Raw genomic sequence first — 20267 nt, 5'->3', positions numbered from 1 at the left:
CATGGTGTCCATAAGAATCATCATATTGTCGCGCATAGCTATAGTTTATTTTCATTGCTGCATCAAGTTTTTTTCTTCTCACCTAAAATGCCTTTCCTCCGTGCTTAAGACGGGTGTCTCCACTTGCTAAAAATTTTGGCTCAAAATTCCAGGCAGGAGCCAGCCCCGCAGCCAAGTAGTGAAGTTCACGTGCTCTGCTTCGGCGGCCCAGGGTTTCACCAGTTCGGATCCTGGGTGCGGACATGGCACCGCTCATCTTAGCCATGCTGAGGCGGCATCCCACATGCCACAACTAGAAGGACCCACAACTAGAAATACACAACTATGTACCGGTGGGCCTTTGGGAGAAAAAGGAAAAATAAAATCTTTAAAAAAAAAAAAAGAAAGGGATTCCAGGCAGTAGTGTCTGATGAAATTCAGCTCCCCTCAGGGGTCTCCAGGATTTTGCATCTCCACCCTGCGCAATTCTTGAGTATAAACAACCAGTTATAGACCTATCACTGTTGGATCCAAAGGTTTGAGTAAAGATGAGAGGTCACTTGTGCAAATGTCTGAATGGACACAAATCTCCCTAACAGCTTCCAAATGAAAGCTAATCAAGCGTGTGTTTCTCTCTTTGCAGAGAAGAGAAATTCCTTCCTTCAGAGTGTAGGCATCATAGTAATTTCACCAGCTGCTTTGTATTCAGGTTGTTTCAAGGATGCCTAACTGTTCCCTGAGAAGAACTAGATCTTCAGTTCAAAAATATTAAAATTGACTACAGACTTGGGTATTGTGACACCCAGGTCTGTGTAACTCACAAAGCCAAGTGCAGGGCCCTGAAAATGCTTGTCCTTACTAAGACGCTGTGGTCAAAATACCCTAACATCTTCACTGACCCCAGTAAGTGGAATTTCAAACTTACATAATTGATGGAATTCACGTGACAGAATCCGAAGCCCCTTTTAGATTAGAGACAGTCTGGCAGCCGCAGCTATCACAAAGGATGGCCTTTAACTTAGGCTCTACAGGAGGCCGAAAAGGCAAGGACAGGCTTGGGCCTGCTTATGCTGTGGGATGAGGCCATGGGCGTGATGGAGAGTCGTAGGCCTGGAAGGTTCCCGCTGCACTGTGAGCGATCAGGAAACAGTGACTGTCTGGGTGGGAGCTTTAGTTTCTATTTGGTCCAAGGCTTTCTGGATATTTCAAACATTTGACATCTGGTAAACTAGGCGCACTGCCTTCCCAAACCTTTCTCACTCCAGAAAACTGTGATCTTGATATTTATCAAAGCAAGAACATGTATATAGTTTAAAAGTCCAGATGGAACCACAAAGCTTATTACAAACACCAGCCATTTTACTCACTCCCTCTCAGTCCCCGGTCGTCTTCCCAACCCTCCACTTTTTAACTCTTTTAGCCGTTTCTTCTTAAGCTTACCTCTATGCCACTAGATCACATGCTTACACATCTGTTTTTCAATTTTATACATCTGCTGTTTTCTGATAACACTTTAGGATTTAGGACACATGTCCCAACCCTTTACCTGCAATTTTCCCAATAAATTTAAAAAATCCGCCTTATTGAAGTACAGCTTATATATAATGAAATTCACTCATTTTAAGTGTACAGTTCTATGAGTTTTGGTCAATGTATATGGTTATCAAACCCCACCAAAATCTAGATGTAAAACATCGCTATCACCATGAGAACTTCTATTATGCCCCTTTGCAGTCAATCCCCTGCTTGAGTTCCAGCCTCTGGCAACTACTATCTGTTTTGTGTCTCTACAGTTTCGCCTTTTCTAAAATGACATACAAATGGAATCATAAAGTCTCCTGTATCTGGTTTCTTTCACTCAGCATAATGCTTTTTGAGATTCATCCTTGTATGTATCAGTAGCTCATTTCTTTTTACCCCAGTGTATGAATGTACCACAGTTTGCTTATCTATACATCAGTTGACGGACATTTGAGTTATCTCCAGTTTTGCCAATGATGAGTAAAGCTGCTATGAACTTTCACACACAGGTTGTTTTGTGGATATGTGGTTTAATTTCTCTGGGCTAAATACCTAGGAGTGAAATTGTTTCATCATTTGTTAAATGCACATTTAACTTTAGGAGAAACTGCCAAACTGTTTTCACAAAATGGCTATAACATTTTGCGTTCTTACCAATCATGTATGAGGGTTCCAGTTGCTTTTTGACCTGGTGTTCAAGGTCTTCCCGATTTTAGCCGTTCTAATGCGTATGTAGTGGTATCTCCTTGTGGTCCTAATTTGCATTTCCCTGATGACCAATGATGTCGAGCATTTTTTGTGTGTTCTTATTTGCTATTTGTCTATCTTCTTCGGTGAAGTGTCTGTTCAGATATTTTGCTCATTTCTTTATTAGAGTGATTTCCTAATAAAAAGTTGTAAGAGTTATACATTCTGGATAAAAGTCTGTAGTCAGATACATGTTTTGCAAATATTGTTTCCCGATTTTTGTGTCCTATCTAATCTGAGGTCACCAAGATTTTCTCCTATGTTTTCTTCTAGAAGTTTTATATTTTCAGCTCTTACATTTAGTTTAGCGCTCCACTTCTAGTTAATTTTTGTCCATGGTATGAAGTATAAGGATTGAGCTTCATCTTATTTTGCATGAAGATATTAAATTGTTTTAGCACCATTTGTTGAATCAAAGTTTTATCATAGTCTTTGGTTAAATGAATATTCAGAATTCCTGCTTTTATGACTATATTTACAGCCAAGCCATTTGGTATACTATAATTACATTTCCTTTCTTAGACAACAGTTCGTTTCTCCTGGAGTTGATAACTGTCCCCTCTTATTGCTTAATTTTCTATATAACCAACAATAGTTTATCCTCAAATACTGTCCAAGCTATAAAACTCTTTTTCTCTATAGTAACTCATATTATTCTTGAAGACAGTCCTCCTAAGACTTCCATGTCTCCTCAAATGTGTTCAGACTGCTGTCTAACCCTGCTGCTCTGCTGTCATCGTGCTGTTTCTCTTCACCATCGTCTCTGGTCCTTCTTCCCTCTCCTCTCTGTGGGTTTCCACATCTTTCTCCTTCTTGGTATATTCCCTAGTTTTGATGGAGCACATGCTTTGCTAGTTCTCTAAGCAAAGATGGATGGGAGATACATTTTCCAAGCCCCTGCATATTTGAAAATGTCTTAATTCTATCCTCATACTTGACAGAGAGGGTAGGGGAGAACAGAAGTTTAGGTTGGAAGTACTTTTCATTCAAAAATTTGAAGTTACTGCTCCATTGTCTTCCAGCCCCCAGCATTACTGTTGAGAAATCTGGATGTCATTTTGACTTCTGATCCTTCGAATGTGGCCTACTTTTTCTTTTTAGGAGCTTTCAGGATATTTTTTGTCATTTCCTGTTACCTGAAATTTGATGATAATGAGTGTCGGTGTGGATCTTTTTATTTTTTTCACAAGGCCCTTTTGAGACTCTCAATCTAATGACCTGTATCTTTTGTTTCTGAGACAAGTTCTTGTATTTTTTTAAAAATAATTTCCTTTTCTTTCTTTTCCTGGCTCTGTTTTTGGAATTTCTTTTAGTTGGGTATGATACTCAACAATTTTCCATTGAGCATCTACTCATATACTTGCCCTGGGTACTATGCTCATGTTCACTGCTGTGTCAGGCAAAACTGTGTCACCTCTGTTTACTGAGCATTCGCTGATCACAAGAACGACACTTGAGCCTAGAGAAACTTACAAGTCATAATACCTGACCGAAGGGATCCAAGCTTATTAAGGTCAAGATAAAATAAGAATAGAAAAACATAAAAGGAAAATAAAATGGGAACATGGATATTACCAATTACTATAGCACTAAAATTTATTGTCTTTGATACTGTCATGATCCATATGTGTAACCGGTAAATATCCTGTTTAGCAAGGTTCCTAGAAATGCTCATTGTGTAAAACCAACTTAAAATAGCTCAAATGTGAAGAAATATCAAAGGCCAATCAAAAGCAATGATGGGGACTACTATACTGACTTTAATAAACACGTAGTAAGGACAAAATGTTCAAAATAGGAACTAATTCTACTACCTTCATTTTGTATAAAAACATTGAAGTCATTTATCATTTAGTTCAAGGGGTCGGACCGAATTTATGCCTTTTCCACCTCTCCTTGTCAATAAATGTCAATAATGAAGTTCAAAAGAAAGAATGAACTCATGAGCCAAGAGAACATGGGGAGATAATAAGAGCATAAGAAATGTCAACAAGTGTCTGGGAGACGGGAAGTAGAGCGTGTGTTGACCCAGGTTGAGGAGGCGCGAAGAGTGGAAATGAAGGAGGCAGGACTCTGGAGAGGCTGTGGGCTTGATGTCACCCAGTGGAAGGCCAGGAATGAGGAGGGATGGGGGCCCTGGAAACAAGGCCGACCCTGAGGGTCTTTCTACAGATCAGCTGCTACCAATCAGGCTCTCTCCAGCAGCCATTCATCCAAACATGGATCCTAGAGAAGAAAAAACTAAAAAACTCCCATAAAACTAAGACTTGTCTCAAAAGATACTGAACTAACTATTCTAGGACAACTGGGGCTTCTACCAGGCTGCTTGTTCCCCACAATAAAACGTTTCTCATCTTCGCCTTTTGAGGGCCAAGATCTAAAGGCACAAGGCCTAAAGTGAAGGTTGTTTGGCATTTGATTTCGATGCTAGAAACTCAAACCCGCAGACAAGGAAAGATAATCCTTGCCCACCGTGTGGCCCCGCAGTGAGCTAGTTACACAGACATGATAACGTAAAGAATATTCATTGAGTTCCAACTTTTAAAATTAACCACAGGAAAAATACAGAAAACCTCATAAAAGCTACAGCACAGAATATAACTGTTGTAAAGGTGTAGCTGACAGAGGTTAAAGGGGAATAGAAGTGGAGGAGAATTTGGTAGCGTCATTTATATCCATGTGGGGAATCAAGAGACGCTGACTGACGTTGATGGAATAGTAAGTAAATGGCGGTTTAATGTGTTATGTCAAGTTTCAGAGATATCTACTAGAGGCATGGAGAATAGTCAGATAACAACATATGACTGAGAAAAGTCAAAGAGAGGAGAGCGGAGGGGAGAGAAGGGAGTGACAGCTCAAGTGAGTTAAAATCTCGTTTTTCAATCTGGAGAATCCATAGATATCCAAATTTGATCAACTAAGAAGTAGAAGAATAAGAATATGACTCAGCATTATGAGGGTAACCTCTGAAAAACCAAGACCTGGTTTAAATTGGTTGCCTTTTGGGGAAGCCTGGAGGGGGCAGTGTTTTTCAATGTAAGGCCCTTGCATGTACTGTTGTACATATATTTTTACCATGTACAAATGTTATTTTGATTGAAAAATTAAGAATAACAAATCAAATTAAAAGCACTACATGAACTTCTCTTAATGTAAGTTGGTCACAAGTACTTTTTATTCGCTTCTATTGTTCATCATATATGATTAATAACATGTGTGTCTATTACATGAGTTGTAACAGCTGTGCTTGTACTCTGTACGTTTCTACTACAGACACTTTAGCTGGTCCTGAAAGGTGCTAAAGGGCCCTCCATTTGGGGGAGGGCTTCCCTTTTTGTTCATAGATAAGATTTAGTCAGGAAGTGAGTAAATGGAGAAAGGTGAGCTCAGAGAGGCAAGTGAGAAGATGTCCCTGGTCAGGTCAGTGGAGTTGAATGGGGAGTGAAGGCAACTGGTTTAGGTGTTGCCAGCCTGCAAGTGGCTTTGACTCCAGACAGTGACTCAACAGCTACTGCTTTCTTTAGTCAGCCAGCCCCTACCAGTAGGGGTCAAAGTTAAACTGGACCTGGATATCAGGGCTTGGTTGGAATGTTAAGATGAGTGTATTGGTGGCCGACTGGGTCCTTCCAAGCTCAAAAGATGAGTGAGAGAGGAAGACCATTCAAAAATGAGGTGAGGGACGGGTTGGGGGAGACGCATTGGAAGATAAATAATTGCATGTAGTAGTTGAGGAAAAAAGGATGGGATGAATTTAAAACCAGAACCAACTCCCAAACTTTTATTCTGATGTTCAAAATAGAAAGAACAGTTATCCAGCTTCTAACCAGAGCCCCTCCCTCAAAAGTAGAGCATTGTCCTATAAGAAGAGGAGAAAGCCTCTTGCCCTGGGTGATTTCAGTGGTTTTATCTTCTCATCTTGCAAATATTTACATAGAGGCCACCTCCAGGACAGTTTTTCTTTGACCAGGAGAGAAGAAACAAATTTCCTGTGTTTCTTTTCCCAGCTCCCCTTTGCCCTGCTAAGAAAAAATTATTTTGGAAATCAAAGCATCCTCTGCTACGCCTCGGGGTTTTTTATCTAACTGTCACAGAGAACTTGTGTTTTTATGTAACTGTTATAGAGATCTTGTGTAAAACAAATACAAGAATTGCATAGTAACCTGGAGACACGTGGGCTGATGCAGGGTGAGACGTAAAGGCCTGGGAGTTCTTGTTCCTTCATACTCCTTTCGTGTGACTTCGTGCCAGCACACAATTTTCTCCTTGTGCACACAATGGGAACAGCACACTGTCCTCTTTTCTCCGAGACAGTGGGTAGCTTGTCTCTAGTTCCCTATCAGCTGAGGCTCCTCCTCTGCCCTCGGAAGCCTCTTCAAGGACTGTCCTTTTCCCACGTCTTGGGACCCATTGGGTTTTGCTCTGGTGTAAGAGAGATGGAGAGCCTCCCTTGAGGAACTGAAGTCCATGAGCTGTTGAAACTCCATCCTGAGACACTGAAAATTTTTCATGAAGGCTGGGAGAGGTTAAATACTCTGATACTTTACATTGAGAGCATAGAACGTGCCAAATATGGTGCCAAATGCTTTCTATGCATTACCTTATTTAATCTTCAAAACGATGATGTAGAAAGTGTTATTGCCTTCATTTCACAAACAAGAAAACTGGGGTCCGAGATGTTAAGTAGCTTCCTAGGCTACCCAGGAGACAGTACAGAGTAAGGGCTAGTTAAGAGTACGAGTCTTCATGGGGGGTGGGGCAATGGGGACATGTTGGTCAAAGGGAACAAACTCACAATTAGAAGATGAATAAGTTCTGGGGACCTAATTCGCGGCAGGTGGGGTAGACTTTAGCACAACTGCTCAAGTGACTGACAGTCCCTGACACTCAAGCAGGTGAGCCTCAGGCACACCTGGGTTACACCTGTCACCCAGAACTAGGGTGCTGCTACAGGGACTACGACTGGGCACTCACACCATCCAGTGACATTTATTGAAGCTCTGCCCTTTGCGCCTGGTAAAGCCCCTTTTGCCATATTTCATGGTGTCCCCAAAGTTCCAACACAGACACACATGCCTTTGGATGTAGTTGTCTTTTTGTCTCCATCAGCCTGTTTCATCAGAGTAGTAGTGGTTTCTCCTGCTGGATTTTATTGGTTCTGTGGTAGCAAATGCTGCCAGGGCTTAACCATAGGATGGAGACATGGCACTTGGGCTGGGGTGAAGAATTCTGGGCCTGGATGTGAAAACATGCTTTGGATGAACAGAGGTCAACAGGCTGACTTTAAATGATAGCTTCCCTAGAAATGCTTGGCATTTCTTAGACACCGTCAAAGCCTGGCGTTGTTTGCATGGCTACGTAATTGTAACGCAAACAAGAAACTCTTTGAAGCTGTCTCTCTCTCTGGCTTCTGGTTTCTCTGGCTGAGCCACATCATCACAACATTGATGATGTGGGCCTGGCAGCTTGCTTTGGGCTATTGACCCTGCAAGATGCTGGTGAGAAACCCATGAAATGCTGGCCAAGAAGATCAAGATCTCTGGCCTGGCCTCACAAAATAAATCATGTTTTACGGAAACGGCCAGGGTGTGACAAGGTCAAGTTTGGGTGAAGGGAGCTGATAAGGATTGAGGACTGAGCAACTGACCTGGGGAATCCCATTCACCGCTGACGCAGGAGTGTGGTTTCAGCATCATGGAGCAGTAGAAAGGGCACAGGACTTTTTTTCTTTGGGGGGGTGGAACTTTCTCTACTCTCTCAGGTCTTTGGCTGGGGCTTTGGAAATTAAACTGCCAAAGACAGATTAACAGCATAAAAAGGTTTATTTCATGTGCGTATGATGGGCTTCACAGAAGTGAAAAGAAACCCCCAAAGAAGCGGTCAGACCCACAGGCTTCTACAAAGGAAAACACATTTGTAGAAAAGTGACAAGATGTAGGAAAAGGTTTGGAGCTTCTAGGGGTGGTAATTTTGGGAAGGTAAATATATGGGAAAACAAATAGAAGGTAAGGGTTGTCTTAGGAAGGTTGTTATGTAGCTTCCTCACAGTGCCATCTTTGAACTGATGAGTCCAGAGTCCTCTCCAGTGATCAGGAGTCGTTCTGCCCTTCCTTGGACAAGAGAGGGGAGGGCGATACCTTCATGATGGGAAATTTACATCCTGCTTTTAGGCAAGTAGAGGGAAGATAGAGAGCCTTTTCTGCAGTCTTTGTTTCTCAGTTGCATTCAGCTCAAAACAATCCTTACACCAAAGTGGCATACTTTGGGGTGGCATATTGTTTCCTTTCAATTTCATATAGCTTATCGACAGCCTCTTTCCTGCTAGGCTGGAAGCAATTTGAGGGCAAGGACCATGTCTGTCTCGCTCACTGTTGTATCTCCAGAACTTAGCTCAGTGCCTGACCCATTTGTTTGACTGCAAATTAAGGGATGAATGATTCTGAGCTGCTTGGAGCCTCCATTCCCCATCTGCAAAATGAAGATAATGCTCTGGTCTGAGCATCAGGAGGCCTCTTCCTACATCGACTTACTCTGCAGCAGACATTCTCAGGGTGGACGTGAGAAGGGAACAGTATCATCTTTGGTTTTGAAAAAAATACCTAAGTGTAAAAAAATTTTTTTTCTTGCCTTAAATGGTAGCTCTTCCTCATTTGAATGTTCCCAGGGAATGGCAAGCTATGATGGAGAGCAGGTCAAGACACATCGCAGCAAAATACCTGTGAGAGTTTTCTCATTTCGTCCGCTCCTGTGACATGTTTTGCAGGAGTGTGAAAGGTGTGGATGCACACACAGACACATACCACTCATCCTCCTTCTGCTAAGGAAATGCACCAAGCTGAGGATGGCTGGACCAGAGAATGTTGTACTCTGCTTGCTACATTCGCGAAGGCAGGAAGGACAAGACAAATTAGAAGCCCTTTTTTGCACAGCTATAGAATGGAATTTTTGAAAACGTGGCCTTGTGATATCTCAGCTGGGTTTTTATCAGAACATTTCAAATGATAGTGGCAAATCTACGGCTTCATGGAAAACAGTCCTTAAAGCTGGAGTTCCATGTCCTGGATCCTATCTAGGGCACGCCCTGCCTTGTTTGGGCAAGCCATACTTCTTTGGGCTTCAATTTCCCGCTTTGATCTTAATGTCTATAAGGTGCCTCTGGTCTCTAATGTTTTAAGGGTGCTATCAGCAGTAATTTGGATTAGCCAAATCCAGGCGCTGCTCCCTCAGGGCGTCTCTACCTGCTCCCAGTGGTGCTGGCATCTCCCCCAGTCAGCAAGGCCAGCACCTGGATGCACTTCTCCAGAGGGGTGAGGGTGCTCTGTTCATTCGGCTCCCCTGGCCTGAGACCCTGAGTGACCAAGGACGTGGGGAAGAGATGTTGGCCCTACGGAGGGGCTGAGCAGAGAAGGGGGAATTTTGCCCAGTGAATCACTCAGCCCTAGTCTTCCAGATTTGAGTTTAGCCTGACTGGGATAAACTCAGTTTGGTCCCTTAAAGCAAAAGCTTTCAAGAAATCTTGACGTTCATCTGGCACCTACAAGGCAGATTCTGGGGCTGGAGGCGGGAAGCTGGGAAAGGGCTCTGCACACAGTTGCTTGTAATTTAGCATCACAACTTTTCTCTGAAGCCTTATGATGTATGGTGCATGCCGGGATGTGGTAGAAAGTACAACAGAGATGAAATGTAGCCTTTGAGAGTGCCCTGGAGGCCCAGTGGGAGTAGATTGTATGTAATTATTTAATTATTCGTTGGCTGGAATAAATTAGGGAAGACCTCTGGGAAGACCGGTAGAACTCTCGAGGTGGAGTTGGGGGAGCTGAGAGAATGGACATTCCAGAGACGGCAGAGCAAAAGTGTCTGGGCGGGGAGGTGCCTCGGGTGTCCTGGGAACCAGAACTATTCTTGGCTAGCCAAGGACCAGAGCAGGAAGGGAGACTGGAAAGGTAGGTCATTGTTCAATCGGTCGGAGCCTAGAAGGCAAAACTCATGACTAGGTTTAGGCTGTACAGCAAAGGTCAAACACGGGCCAATCCCATTCATCCTGTAGATGGCTTTTGTTTGGTCTGTATAGTGTGTTTTGTTTTGTTTTTTAATTTGAGCCAGTTTTAAAAAATATAGACATCTCCCATAAAACCCAGGTTTCCATCTTCCCTTTAGAAATGGGAAGATCTGTCCTCATGGAGACAATCAGCGGGAGCTTAGTAGCTGATTCCCTTTGTGATGAGACACACGGGGTCCAGTCTGTCCGCACAACTGACCCTCCTGGCTCATTTGAGGCAGACCCCTGCCAGAGAGAGCAAGGCCACAGAAGGTCACGACTCCGGAAGAACAGAGCAAGGTTGTGGCTCAGTGAGACTAATCTGGGGTGGTGTTTAGATCAGAAGGGGCAGGAATAGAGGCAGGGTGTCTGATAGGAGCCTGCTGTATAGGTTCAAGCAAGAGGTGGCAAGGTCCTGACCTAGGTGGTGGCAATGAATGAAAAGAAACAGGGGGCTTTATGTGCCAAAGAACAAGTGCTGCCTCGTGGTGTGATGTGAGGGCCAGCAAGGGCTCTGTCCCAAATTCATCCTCAACAAGCATGCAGTCCATGCTCAAACAATCAGAGTACCTTGTACCAGATCGTTTCACGTCAAATGATCCTCACCACAACCCTATGAGCGCAGTATTGTTACTGTCACCCCTATTCTCTGGATGAGGAAATGGAGGTTCAGAAATGGTCTGTTATTTGCCTAAAAACCTTCATCCACTAAAGGGCGGAAGCAGAACAAATCTTTGTTGTGGGGCTCCCGATGGGAACGCCTCTACCTTGGTTGGGTTTGTTCTTCCATGCCACACAAGATGCTCCTCTCCGTGCTCTTTAAAAGCGCGAAGACATCCAGGCAGGAGAATGCACTTCAATTCCCAATGACAGTGTGACAGTCTCCATTAGGAGAGGCACTGTAGCACAGGGACCAGGCACAGGCTCGGAGCCAGCCTGCCTGGGTGTGAGTCCCATCACCACCACTGCCTGGGCAAGTTACTGAACACTCCCTGCCTCAGTTTCCTCTCCTATAAGAAAGGACAGCAGCCCCTACTTCACAGGGCTGTTGTGAGGATTCAGTGAGTTAATGTGTGGGTTGCTTACTGTTATCCACATTTTTCATAAGCCAGTCTACAGCCCTCGGTGTCTTGGGATGAGCGGAGAATGGAAGGGATGGTGGAGGAGATGCGTGTGGATGTGGCAGGGGGATTGGCATAACCCTCTCCACACAGTGTTTGCTGACAGGAGGTGACACCAGTTGGTCCTGAGCCATCTGGGCTGTTATGGGTGCTGGAGAGAGGATGGGAATGGCCTACCTTTAGATCCTCCTCCTTGAGGGGCAGGCCTGGAGTTCCCTATTTCTGGATCAGCCAGAGGAAGGGGGTTGGGGGCTGGTGGAAGTGGCAAAACTCATCTCCAGGTGCCTGAAGGAAGGTAGACTCAATGTGTGATGCCGGCCAGGATGATCATGGGTGAAAGTGCTGGTATTGCGCACAGGCTGATAGCCACCTAGTGACGCTGCTTGCCAAAAACTCTGAGCCGGTAACCTGCACTCAGCTCCCGAGGAATGGAGGCATAGAGTTGGAGTGATGTTGACATAGCCTGTAGTTTCATGGCTGTGGTAGGCAGAAAGATGGCCCCCAAACATGTCCACATCCCAATCCCCAGGACCTGTGACCAAACCTTACATGGCAAAAAGCACTTTGCAGATGTGATGAAGTTAAGGACCTTGAGATGGGAAGACAAAACCGGGTTACCCAGGTGGGCCCAATTTAATCACATTGGTCCTTAAAAGTGGAGAACCTTTGCCAGCTGTGGTCAGAGAGAGGGCGGTATGACGAAGGAAGAGTGCTCAGAGAGATGCAGTGTTGCTGGCTTTGAAAAAGGAGGAAGGGGGCTATGAACCAAGGAATGTGGGCAGCCTCTAGAAACTGGAAAAGGCCAGGGAATGGATTCGCCCCTAGGGCATCCAGAAGGAGCTCCGCCCTGCAGACGCCTTGATTTTAGCTCAGTGAGACCCACGTCAAACTTCTAACCTCCGGATCTGTAAGGTAATATATTTGTGTTGTCTTAAGCCACTAAATTTGCAGTAATTCATTGCACTAGTAATAGAAAACTAACACAACAGCGGAGGATAAAACTGATCGGGAGACAAAAAATAGCCATCGGTGGGAATGGTCTTGGATGAAGACGATTGAAACCTTTCAATGACAGGTAAAGCAGGTGCACACAGGGCTAGTGCCAGTTTGCGGCTGGCAGATCAAGATGCAGAAAACTCTCCTAGAACCAAGGAAGATAGGAAAGCGGTACAGAGAGATTTCAGAGAATCTAAGTGTTTGGGCCAGTTCGGTGGTGACAAGGAACTTGTCATTTGAGCCAAAGTCAAACCTAGGGTAATATATTTAAGGACATGTGAGCCAAGTTTTAGCTGGGCCTTGGTGATGAGGGGGTTTGAGCCCGCAAAACAGGCTGTCTCTGAATCCATCTCTTCATCTGCTGGGTAACTTGTCCAAGCCTTCTGGGTGGTTCTCCCTCCTTCAGGATATCTCAGTGGTCCTCAAAAGGCCAAAGACAGGGGTGGTGTTGCCCCTCAGGAGATATTTAGCAATGTCTGGAGAAATTTTTGGTTGTCACAACTGGGAGGGGATTGCTACTGGCATCTAGTGAGGAGAGACCGAGGATGCTGCTGAACATCCTACAAGGGACAGGAAAGCCTTCTTCACCTCAAAACAAAGAATTATCTAGCCTCAAATGTCAACAGTGCCAAGGTTGACAAACCCAGAGGTGGGGAAACTGGGAGAAATGAGTTAAAATCCACATGGCTGGTAAGTGAGGAACCACCCTGCTTCTCTGGCTCCTCATTGAAAGACAGCCATCCCTCAGTCAGTTGCCTGAGTCCTGAAAGTCTGGTTGGTTCCTCTGTCCACATATGGGACCAACTCCAACTGAGGCGTTTATGAAAGGCTGTGATTGGGGTAACTGAAAAGAGATAGTTTCGCTTCTGAGTAGCCACTAACTGCCAAGGGGTGATCTTTCTGTAAAGCATCGCCTCATCTCCTGGTCAGTGTACCTACTGTTTTCTGGACGTGCCCGAACCATTCCAGCAATTTATCCCCTTGACCACATCTTCCCAGGACTGAGCAGAGAATTCCAGGGAATATTTCAATGATCAGGAAGAGGAGCTAATCTTAGGACAGCCTCTGATTTGCCCAGAGTCCTTCTCCCTCTGGATTTCCCCATGGTCCCCACCCATCACAGTAAACTGGGCGGTCACTGCCCACTTAGAGAAACTTGGTCTAGCAGCGGGGCAGAGGGGCAGAGCCCATGGTTAAGGTTTAAAGGCCCTGTCTGTGTGTGTCCCAATAAGTAGGCTTTGAAATAATTGTTTTACCTCTAGTTTGCAGGGAACTTCACACAATTTACCTGATGTAAACAGAGGTCTCCCCACTATACAAACAAGGAAACTAGGCTTTGAAAGACAATGTTTCTCAAACGGTGAAAGACAGTGGTTCTAGCTGGTGAAACACCTGCCAGGATACATCAGAGAAGCCGAATCTTCATCAGATGATTCCCCCGCCCAACAATTAGTGTTATCACATCTACATTCATAATGCATTCAATTTACCGTTTGCACACAAACATTCACTTTCCATCACGCCATTTCTCACCACTGTGCTGATCCCTATTATTCCCCCTCACTTCCTCCATTCCAAACCCTGTCAGTCCTGCTCCTGGTGAATAACTGGCAAGGAGACACAAAGGACATCATCCCAACATACTAGTGTCCCACAGCACGTATGGACAGGATGGCCAGAGTACTCTTAGTCAATGACAGATAATAGGCTGACAAATGTGAACAGTGGTTATCTCTGGTGGAAGGTTTATGGGTAAATGCTAATTTCTTTGAATGCCTCTCTGCGTTTTCCAAGATGGATATATTAATTCTATAATCAGAAAAAAGGTATTGAAATATATATTCTCTGAAAAATAATACAGGAAAGAAATGAATCTAGAACCTACATCTTTTCGAATTGAGCCAGGATCTGTAAACTTTTGTTTTCAATAACAGTTGCCAAAAAATTTGAAAAATTCATAGGTACTTCCCAGTCTTCTGTATCATTGGAAAATGTAGGAAGAAAAGGCAAAAGAACATTGCCTGTCCCAGAAAGATTAGGGAGAGAGCTGTACCATGGTCCCTCCATGATGGCTGACCCTGAAGAGTACAAACAATATGGCAGCCATGTGGGCCACTGTCCTCACACTCAGAGAAATCTGCTTAATGACAGTCTCTGTAGAAGAAGAAAAGCCTGTTCCAAAACTTGTTCCTTCTTAAAACAAAATTTCTTGATCTTTCTGTTTCTCCTGACTCTTCCAGGTTCTTCAGGATTATCCTTCCTAACTCAGGTCTGCTTTGAGACTACTATTTCTGCTTCAAATACAGTCACGAGTCGCTTAACAATTGGGACATGTTTTGAGAAATGCATCGTTAGATGATTTCATCATCGTGCCATCCTCTTGAGTGGACTTACACAAACCTAGATGGTACAACCTACTACACACCTAGGCTGTATGGTACTAGTCTTATGGGACCACTGTCATATATGTGGCCTGTTGTTGACTGACACATCCCTTTACTGCACGTGATTGTGCTTCTATTTCTTGCTGAGTTGCGGCAGGGGGAGCACAGGGCTGGGAACAGGGATTTGCTACTTATAGTCTCTGTGACTCTTAAAAAGGTCATCATTTGTTCTCTATAATTAAGGACGACCCAGACTGCACTTTTTCTCAATTCTTCTCAGGATTGGAGTCCTCAGAATAAATGCACTGAGACATCATTCAACAATTAGAGGAGGCCACTGGATTTTGGAAGGGGCATTAAATGTGGGGAAATTCAAGCCTTTCTTGCTCTTGACTACTTTGACTGTTTATAAACTTAGGCTTTTTAATGTTCCCAAGGACAAGGTTGGCATTTGCTTGAATTTTACCTTGTATGTATTCTTTTGTGCTTCCCCTCTCTTCCTGCTCTTTACCTTGGTTCTGTGAACTTTTTAAAGTTTCCCAATTTTCTCTTGACTCTTTCAGGTAATTTGTCAGGCATTTCTGGATCCTCTTCCTGGGCTGCTCCAGGGTAGAATTAGGAAATCATTGAAATTTGCCTCATATGCCACCAAAGATTTCCCATGATCTCCACACCTTTTCTAGTGTATCAGTCTTGGGAGCACCACTGCCTTCCATTTTTTTCCCCAAGCTACCCAAAGCCTGAGTGATGCTCTAGACTTCCAGATTCTTGCTTGTGTTAAGAGTAGTCTTATCCAATGGTCCGTGAGGAACAGAGGGTCATCATGTGTTCCCCAGTCCTTCACCCAGAGCAGGCATTACTAATCAATCAGCCACGGCGCACTTCCCTACTGAGTTCAGACTCAACATCAGCATCTTTCTCAACCATAACTTCAGGTAGCCCCCACCAATTGATCAAGCCCTGTTGTTGATTTGACATAAGGTAACCTGCCTACTATTAGGGGATTTCTGGTATAAACTACCCAGTTAAGATAGGTCACAAGTATGGTCTTAGGGTTTTTTTGTTTTTCCAAGGTTTATGATTTTAGAAGCTTCTTTCTGGGGGCTCCCAGTCACAGAGCTACCTTCCCCCACCTGAGTGTTACTGTTCTTTTAGGTAATCCTACGTAATGAGAGTTTCCACATATAGACGGCCTGTTACATGAGGGGCTTCACCTCTGTAGTATTTTATTGTCACAGCAACTGTGCTGGTAGGTATCATCATTCCTAGTTTGCAAATAAGGCTCTAGGTATCAGGTGGCTCTGACTGTGATAATAAGTGCTAGTGAGGGTGGGAGCTCAAAGCCAGGGCTGACTGACTCCCAAGCAGTGTCTTTCCACTGTTTTTTGCTACTTCCTTACTTTTCCCTTCAAGTTCTGAGTTAGGGAAGGCCTTACTCCTTTATGTCTAGGCAAATACAATCCTTTCTTGCCTTACTTGAGCCAGGTCCCAAAGACTCAAAGGAATCATGTTGAAAGTTTGAAGGATGCAGAACTGAAAGACCCTTCATCTGTAGAAACTCCCGTGTTTGTGGCTCTCGCTTGCTCCAAATGGTACTGGCGTCTACTACTGTAGGCTTGCAGCAGGGGCAGCCGGGCAAGGAACTCCTCCTCTGACAGGCTGTCGGTGGAGAAGGCCACAGAGGCCTCCCCTCCACTGCAAGTGTTAACCATGAAGGTCTGATTGGGAATTGGCTTGTGTTTATCCAGCATCTACTACGTGTCAGACTCTGTGCCAGGTGGTCTGAGCTCATGTCCTTTGATCCAACAGGTGCTCTTTGCACCACACCAGGCAGCTAGCTCCTCACATCATAGGGCTACAGATAAAGCCACCCCTTAGCGGTCGTCCAGAGGCGGCGTCTCAAAGACGGGACGGAAGAAGGAACAGGGCAGGGGAGAAACTTGGCTCCCAGCCCGACACTTCAAGGGTATGTGGGTCGTAAGGCGAGGGGAAGCTCTCTCCTGGCGACTGTCGATATTAACCTGGGAATACAGTCCTGGCCCGGAAGCAATTAGCGAGACGTCAGCAAAATCATTCTGAAATCAAGAACAGATATGAGCAAGGTAGAACCTGACATACACTTTCAAGCTGTTGGTGATTCCTGGCACCAAGGCCTCTGGTGGGCAAATGCAGACGTGGGTGAGCGTTCTGAGGGAAATCGGTGGCGTCCAACGGCAGTTCCACTTCACCCACTGGAGAACTCTGAAGGCATTTTCTTCTTTTCTGTCAGGAGGAAGAAGAGCAGCCAGAACAGAAGACATAACCTCCATTCCAAGTGAAGTCTGATGAAAAGCTGGTTGTAGGACATTGATAACGCCTGGTTTATAGATGACCGTTCATCTTAACTTGCCTAGGACAGTCCCAGCTTATGCTTGTTGTCCCAGTGTAACTACAAAACACACTCCTCTTTCCACTGAAAAGTGTCCCGATTTTGACTGTAAACTAACTATGTGGTCACCTTGCTTAAACAGCAGGTTTCAACTTAGTGTTCCTTTGGCCTGCACACAGTCAATTGGGCTGCATATGTTTCCGGTGTTCAAAGAAGTTAGTCTGTGCAGAACAGCCATTTTGTCAGAAAGAAGCCTGTGCTGCTGATGAAATTTCCACACTCTGTCCTCTCAGTCTACTGCACACACGCGCGCACACACACGCGCACACACACATAGTGTCTCGTGTCAGCCGACATTCTTAGAATGGTGTGGCGTGCTTTTGGGAATCTCAGTTCCACAGCCAGAAGTCTATCGGACTCCCAGGAAGAAGGTGCAGATATGGACGCTTTCTGTAGCTTCACTAGTCATGCATCAAACCTCTGTACCTGGCGCAAGACTATGGGGAGAGGGGCTCGAGGCCTCCCGAGTATAAAGTAGTCACAAATCGGGCCATTTGCTGTTAAATGGGGACAGGCTGCCTGTTCTTCCGCCCCTTCCCCTCTCCCCCACCCCCTGCAGGTGACTTGTTTCAGGATCCCTTTCCTATTCATTCCAAAGCAGGATATTCAGTTTCCTCAAACAGCTAAGACAAATTGGCCAGATAAACTCTGGCCAAGAAAGCTGGGATTCCTTGGCTGGTTGTTGAGGAGTTTGGCCTGGCAGGAGTCAGAGCTCTGTCACAGAGATGACATTGCGTTTTGGAGTCACACCTTAAGTGTTAGATCCGATCATCTGCAGCTGTGCAGGCCAATCAGAAAGATCTGGGGCGCTCCTCTTTTCCTGTGAATGTGAAACGTCAGATCCCCCAGCACTGGCTACAGGGAATAAAAGCAAAAATAAAAGAGGAGCAACAGTGCCACCTAGCGGCAAGAGCGTGCCTTCATTCGTGTCTGTCAATAAAGCTGGTCCCCAGGCCCGTGGAACGCGTCCCGAGCTTCCTAGGGATTATTTTATTTCATGTTCTCAACACGGAGGTGCTTGGCAGTCAGGAATTTACAAGGAATGGTCCTGTCCTCAAAGAACCCAGAGTTTGCTGGAGCATCAATGACGTGTAAACACAGCATTAGAACAGAGTGTGATAACTGCTGGGGTAGAGGGAATGTGGGGAAACAGACAAGGGGCACTTTCTGGTGGAGTCAGGGAATGTGTGACAGAGGTGCTGAGCCTGCGTTGAAGCGGGAATTAATTAGCTCCGCGCTTGGCGGACGGGCCCTGTAGCCAGTTGCAAAGGTTGAGAAATCGAGAGGGTGGACCTCAGCAGAAACCACCCATCGCTCTCGCTTTCTCGTGATGTGCACGTCCGTTACGGTAGCCACTCGCCACGGGTGGCTATCGAGCGCCTGAAATATTGAAATATATCTAGTCCGAATTCAGATGTGCTGTAAGTATAAATTACTCTCCAGATTTCCAAGATTTAGAATATTAAAAAGGAGTGTAAAAAAATCCCATGAATGCCTGTTTATGTTGATTACACGTTGACATGATGCTATTTTGGATACATCGGATTAAAGTATATTAATAAAATTAATTTTACCTGTTTCTTTTCAGTTTTTGTTAATGTGGCTCTAGAAAACTTAAAATCATATATGTAGTTCAAGTTATATGTCTCCTGGTCTAAGCCATCGGTTTACCTCCAGTGGGAATGATAACGTCTTTGAGTTTCATGGGATTCCTTCAGAACTGGCCTCCTGGCTCTGGCTGCAGGAAAGGGTTCTGGAGTCAGCCCTGCTCCATCACTCGGTAACCAGGGTAAGCTTGAGCAAGTTTATTTAAACTCAATGTCAATTTTCTTATTTATAAACTGGAGACAATAACACCTATATGTTGCAAGCATAAATACAACCTTTTGCTCCACACCTACATATAAGCTCTTAAAAATTTTAAACAACTTTATTGAAATGCTATTTGCAAGTAAACTCTTAATGAGCAGTATTTAGACTAAACTTGACTGAATGCTTCCTCCTGCTGGGCCCTTGGTAGGAATTCTTTTCTGTAGTTTTCAGGGTCCTAGTTTTACCACCTCAGGCAAACCACTGCACCTCTCTGGAGCCCCGTTTCCTCACCTCCACACTGAGATGGCTCGTTAAGCAATGATTTCTAAGGTAATTTCCAGCTTTGACTATCTACGTTTTGCCTGAAATTTTAAAATTTTTTAGCTATCATATTTGTAATAGCCAAAAGATCTGCCTTCCAATGGTTTCTGTTTATAGTCGCTTTCTTGTTTCGTGGATATATTTCTTTCTTTCATCTCTCTGAAGATACATTAACTTTGTTTTTAAAATTTTCTTCTACCTTCATTTTTCTGTTTCCTCTGCCTTCGTTGTCTCTATTTATTTAATAAGGTTAATTCTGTCTTCCGTGTTAGAGAGACTTTCACCCCACATGCCTGGTGTTCCTTGCTTGTCCATTGTTGCTATTCAAGCATTGAGGCACTAGACGTTGACTGGAGCATGTGGGTGGGAGGGGCGTGTTGACTGAGAGGTGGCGCATGGGACGCCTCAGTGTCAGTATCTGTAGGTCTTTATTTGAGGGGAGGGGCTGTTTTCCTAGAGAGGAAGCCTCCTCTTTCCTGCCTGATGCACGTAAGTTCTGGGGGCTGACTGGGGGTCCTTCCTGGGGAGTCTCGCCGTTCAGTGTGGTTCGTTACCTCCAGTTGGAGGTCAGCTGAGTTGATTTGCTTTTTTTTAGCTCCCACTGCTTCCGGCTGAGGTTTCGAGTCTCTCTAGAACAACAGCAGCACTAATAGTAATAATCCATATAATGGCTGCTATTTGTTGAGCACCAACTCCATCAGGGGGCATTGTCTTAAGCAATTAGCATGGAGTGTGTCATTTACTCCTCGTGACTCTGTGGGTAGGTACTATTATTTCCTCCAATTTATTTATTTATTTAATTTTTTATTTTAAAGATTGGCATCTGAACTAACAACTGTTGCCAATCTTTTTTTTTTTAATTCTTCTCCCCAAAGGCCCCCAGGACATAGTTGCATATTCTAGTTGTGATGCCTCTGGCTGTG

Source organism: Equus caballus, chromosome 20 (assembly GCF_041296265.1).
Source record: "Equus caballus isolate H_3958 breed thoroughbred chromosome 20, TB-T2T, whole genome shotgun sequence".
Taxonomy (NCBI): Eukaryota; Metazoa; Chordata; class Mammalia; order Perissodactyla; family Equidae; genus Equus; species Equus caballus.
The sequence above is the reverse complement of the archived record's forward strand: the minus strand, read 5'-3'. Positions refer to the sequence as shown.